Source organism: Choristoneura fumiferana, chromosome 8 (genome assembly GCF_025370935.1).
Source record: "Choristoneura fumiferana chromosome 8, NRCan_CFum_1, whole genome shotgun sequence".
NCBI classification, from domain to species: domain Eukaryota; kingdom Metazoa; phylum Arthropoda; class Insecta; order Lepidoptera; family Tortricidae; genus Choristoneura; species Choristoneura fumiferana.
The window spans coordinates 7,278,587-7,284,776 of record NC_133479.1 but is presented as its reverse complement, the minus strand read 5'-3'; positions in this window follow the sequence as shown (position 1 = coordinate 7,284,776).

The following is a 6,190-nucleotide window of genomic DNA, read 5'->3' as shown; positions in this document are numbered from 1 at the left end:
GAATTTTCATGAAAGCTTCAATGGCGTCATTGCAGTAACCTGTCAACCCGGCTCAGCGGAACCTCGTCAATTATCTGGTTGCTTGTCATCTTGACAGCTTTAAAACAGCTTCGTTCTGGCGCTAATATTGCCGGTGATGTTGGGTAACGAATGGCGTGGCGAGATTTGAGTCGCGCAGTCGTATTAGGGGGTTGGTGTTGCCTGGTTAACGAGAAGAGAAATGGTTAAATGTGTTTTATAACTGGCCAGTAGTATCAGTGAAGGTACTTAAAATTTAAATTTAAGAATTGTAGCATCAATTAAATGCAGTGAACTGATTTTTTTTACTACAGATAATTTAATTAATTCCGCACTGGGCCCGCGTGGAAACTACGGCTCAAGCCCTCTCATTCTGAGAGGAGGCCTGTGCCCAGCAGTAGGACGTAAATAGGCTGTGATGATGAATTTAATTAATTAGATAGATGGAAGCCCGAAGTACATTTAATTGTTTAACTGTTATATTTACTTTAGTATACGCACGAGTTGTAGTTCTTTGGGATAACAAAATAATGTGTAAAGAAAAAAGCTTCGTAAATACCTAAGTAAAAGTGTAGGCTGTACTGCTTTACACGTTTTCTAGGTATTATTATTAGCTAGATTCTTTTACTCGCATATATATAAGCATAATGTAAGCGTCTTTTCGAATTTATCTTAATTTTTCCCTGCTCAGCGCGGCTTCCTTGACCTTTTAATACGGCACGACGGCTATCTTGCTAACAAGAGCAGAAACAAGTCAGATTGGCATTAAATATATAGTTTGGCAACACCATGGGCGGCCGTGGGGCCGGCGGCGAGGGCGGGCGCCGCCGCCGGGCCAGTCGCGGCGCAGCCTGCCGCCCGCGCGAACCGCCGCACGCGCGATCAATACGCGACTCACCTACACTCAGTAGGTAAAAACATCCAAACCACAAACAACGTAACGACAAAAAAACCTAGTCGTTATCAACAAACAGGGAACACCGTAACAAACCATGCGCGATGCTGATACGCGCAAACACCAACCGTTGACCTGGACAATGGACATCCCCACATGATCCCCAATAGCATAATTCCAACCCTGGTGAGCTATTCTCGGCCAAACAAAACAACCTGGCGTGTGCGCGCGCGTTTTATGTAGCATTGTGTTTATCCACTACGAGTATTACGTAAAGCGCCAGGAGCAACAAAAATCGATAAGTTATATATTGTTTGGGCAATTTGTTTTGATTAACATACTGATCATGATCGACGAAGCTTCATTTTAGACTTGTTATTATCTAAAACGTTTTCGTGATCGTTCATTGACAAATGGTTAGTTTTAGTTGCTGTTTATTAAGGTGGTTATATATAATCAATGTTAATTTCGATGGAAGAGAGCGTTAATTAGTAATCGGTTTCTCAGACGATTTAAATTATATGATATTATATAACGGCGAGCTATCGTGGTGACGTAAGTGTTATGTGGATGATCAAGACCCAACAGAGAGGGCTGTTTTTACTAGAGGGTCGCAATGTTAGCAACCAGACTAGAAGTGATTTAAATAATTCGGCCCCAACATCTTAACTTTTGCAATCCGTGAAACTGCTTATAATGTTTTAAATGTAGACCATATTATTATACAATTTACCGAAGAATCACATATTACAATAGAGATGGTGACTAAAAATCATCTTGATTCAATTAAATTCTTGAAAGTATAGCTTCATCGATACCATCGAGGCATTTCAGGCCTTTTTTAACCAACTTCAAAAAATGGAGGAGGTTCTATGTTCGACTATATGTATTTTTTTTAAATATTCCACAGTGGGTAATCTTTGGTTTGAGAAAGAGTCGCTACGATTGGCCCAACAAACCATCAAACCTCTCATGCTGATCTTAAAGAACTGTCACTCACTTAGCACAAAAAGCGCATTCCGTTGTCAACAATTTGTAAGTTTTTTAGCATTTGTTTGAGAGCTTAATACAGGGGGTCACTATGAAATTCGAAAATCGAAGTTCGTATCGTACATATTAAATAATATTAGCGTAAGCAGGACGGCAAGACACGAAGTTCGAATTTTGCACTTCGTAGTATAGGCAAAGTCTAATCTTACACTGTGGTAGGTATAGGGTCTGCTCTGGTCTGCTCGATGCTTCGTCTGAATTCGTGAAATTTTCGATAAATGTTTGCTGAAGCATGAATGTTCCAAATTTTGATTAAAGTTGGCAAGTATATCGCAGTCATAACGCTCATAGCAGTCATAACGTGCATGGCGCTGCAATTAAAAATCTGAGCGTCCCTCTAAAAACCGACGCGGAGCCGTTTATTTCTACATTTTAATTTCCCCACGCAGTTATTAAGTTTAGCTGCAGTGATCGTTGAGATTTTTCTGAAAGCTAGAGGACTCCGTTTAATGTGTTTTCTGAAGGTGAACAGAGGTATTAGGTACCTACTTATACATTGTGTAATAAAGTTAATTTTTAACAATTCTTCGGGAGAGGCCAATGTGTCCAAATAAAGACGTCCTACAGCTCATATGCTGATGATGATGATGATTCTTCAGATGATTGGGCAAGATTGAGTGTTCAGGCAAACTAATCCAATCATTTGCTAAAATAATCAGGATAAATTAAAAACATTTGCCGAGTCGCGTCGCTCCCAGAAAAAGGGTTACGGATTAGCCCGAAAAATATCGAGCTAAACTCAATTTGAGACGTGAGTTATCCGTTAGGTTATCATTTAAAATATGAGTTAGTCGCTCACGATAGTTACATGAATCACAATCATAATATGAGGGCAGAAAATGGTGAAAGCATCCGCGATTTAACATACGTCATTTGGCCTTAGCTAAGCTCTTAAATTCTACATCCTGAAGACACTGCCCTTGTATATAGTGATAGGCACTTTATTTAACATGGCTTTAAGTTAAGTGCCCGTAAGCTACGGTCGAGATGACTCCGGTGATAAAATTTATGAGGTTGTACCTCAGGCGACTCTTGATAGCAAAAAGTTAGTAAACGGTATATCTGTCTAGGCAAACGATTTAAAAGCTGGACGGCATGATGCAGGATCTTTTAGCTTTAACTTAGCTGTCAAGTCATATTGCATCTCGTAGTGTCGTTTTCCAAAATATTGTGTAGGTAGGTACTATTATGTTTATGTAAAAAAAAAAGAAATACAAATACACAGAAAGGAGAGTAAAGGTGAGCTTGTCCCAAAAAGGGATCCCTTCCAGCTAACCTAGCTAATAATAAATAAAATAAAATAAATATCGTTGGATAAAGAAACTTAAATTGATAGATGCGTAATTAATTACTTACGTACACTTAATTACTCGTGTGCGGGAACTTAAAAGTAGAACTGCATTCTAATCTCATCTTTAATTAGCACAAATTCTGGTGTATTAAATAAAAACAAATACCCATGGCTCGAGAAAAAATAAATGTGATGCCGTCTCTGTCTATTCGAACAAAACAAATAGAGACGGCATCACACCTAACCGCCAGTTAACACTAATCAATGGATGGTGAAACAGCCCCTTAATGTCCTAAATAAATACGAATTTAAGGAAGTTTTAAATTGTTAATTAGACGAAGAGATGCGACATATTAAATGATGTCATGTTAGTGGGATAGGATAGATTTCATTGTTTTAACTACTATATTAAATTCAATAAGTATTCAAAGTCAAAGTCAAAGTGCTTTATTTGTAAATATGTGTGTATAACTGATTACAGTGGTGGAAAAGTTTGTCATGGAAAGTATTGTATGTGTACTGTATTAATGTCAGTAATTTTGACTATTATTTTTACTAACAGTCTATTTTCTTTATAAATAATGTAGCTTCTGCCCGCGAATTCGTCCGCTTGTAAATTTAGGAAGTATTTTAGTACATTGCTACAAATATAAACTATTTTTTTTTTCTTCCATACATCCATCCATCCATATGTTTTTTGGAAAGACATAAATATTTTGCGGGGAGCCATATTTTAGCAATACGACGTGTATCTACCCTGCCAACACAAAAGGACTAATTTACCTCTACAAAGACTGGTTACCCGATGACCTTGACCGAACTATATACAGGGTGTGGCCTGTTATATGAGCAAAAAGTTAAAATATACAGGCTGTAGCTAATCAGTAATTAAGTCTAAATGGTTTCAATTAATTAAAATGGAAAATTAAGGTTACGTCTCTGCGAAAAATACTGAACAATTAATATAATCTAAGATCCCACCGTCAAAAAAGGTACTGCATCTATCTGTTATTTGATTGAAAAGTGACTTAAATAGACGATGACGTCTCTATTATTCTATCTGTTATTTGATGAAAAGATGAGATTATTCAACGTTGCAGGAGACTCTGGAAAACCTTGCTGCTGGTAGGTACTTTATTATCTTTAATGCAGTCACATATTTGAAAAGAACATCAAGTGCAATGGAAAAGAGACAGGTGCAAATATTGTTGCAACGATTAAAAATAATAGGGTTACAAAGTTTACTTGCAGCAAGATTTTGTTTTTTAGATAAAACTGACCCGTGACTGAGCCTTATCTCACTCATTCAGTAACATCCTATTCAACTCGCTATAGTTTTGAAGAGCCCTATACTCACCTCAATTGGTGTCTTAAATATTGAAGTTTCCCCATTAAACTATCAAAAAATTTACATTGCTGTATTGAAATAAACTGGTCTAGTTTGTATTACAATGAGATATAAGTAAAATGTTAAAAATCCTTAAATGTACCAAATCCGGCAGCTGAAGTTTGTTTACATTTAGTTAATTACCTTCTACGATCCCATAGTGGGTAATCTTTTATTTTAGTTACATTTCGAGCAATTAGCAGACATGTATCAGCAGAATTTTGCAGCAAGATCGTGCTTCGAGCAAAATGTGACCTTTGACGGGTGAAACGACCCTTTACTCTTACTTGAGCAGCGAATCTTGTAACTACTATTGCCAATTTCGAATATTTTCCCAACAGTATTGTTGAAGTCTTACCTCAGAAAGCAATTATATAGGATGCTAATCAAAGGATCTTTCGATGCAGTTTTATTTACGTGTTTGAGATATTGAACTTTAGGTTTCTAATTTTCTAAGGTGGTTAGGTAAGCCAATTATGCCTGCACAGTTCATTTGTGCAGGCATAACTAAACATGTTCATGACATGACATGACTCCAAGCAAAATTTGAAATACGCAAATTGATTATTTTTTCATTTATGTTATATAGAACCCAGCGTATGTGGCCGGCTCTACCGGTGCCATGGTGGTTTGAACTGAGAGTTTGTGCAGGTTTGTCGTTACGTGTGTGTGCCGTATGAAATTCAGTCGAGCCTGTTGGTATTGCTTGCACACGCAAAACCGACACGCAAAACCTGCGTGTGTGGCCGGCTTTCCGGGCACGAAAAAAACAGAGGAGGTTCTCAAGTCGACGCGTATATATTTTTTTTATATATGACGCATAACTTTTTACATAGTAGTCCGATCTTGATAATTCTTTTTTTAATGGAAAGCGCAAACCCCGAGGGTGGTCCCATAAAAATTTGGAAAAAATATTCCTACCCTAAGGGTAGGAAAACAGGGGATGATTGATTGTTCAGTCACTGATTGTACTAGTATGACCAGGCATAAGTTTTTACAGGGTATTCCGATTTTCATAATTATTTTTTTATTGGACAGGGTACTATATAAATTTGGAAAAAAAATACTCCAAGCGTGGGAAAAAAGGTATAAAATAAAAACTTTTTAACAAAAAAATTAAACCGCCGATAAAACTGAAAAGCAGAAAATAATAAAGTTAAATACTTGGTATGTAAGTATTATTTTTTATCGCTTCTAATGTGATGTTGATATTCGATACAGCTGCTAAGAAAATCATCGTGAAACTTATCTTAAGAAGGTTCTCTGATACACGACTCAGTTTCCTCCACCAGTCTGAAGATAAGCAACTGCTTTAGCCTATGGACGCTAGCGTCTCCAGTAGACTCGCAAGCAAGTTTGCGATCCTCTAAATACATAAGCAATCAATCTTTTCTTAAAGTACTCCAGCCATATTGTAGTATTTACCCTGTTATCTATGTGATCCTTATATTAAAAGGCACTTTAAAGAAGTTGTTGTAAGAAGTATACCTACGTTCACTATTATTACCTACTGTTACTTTTATTAGCTTGAGCGCTGAATACTCTTCAT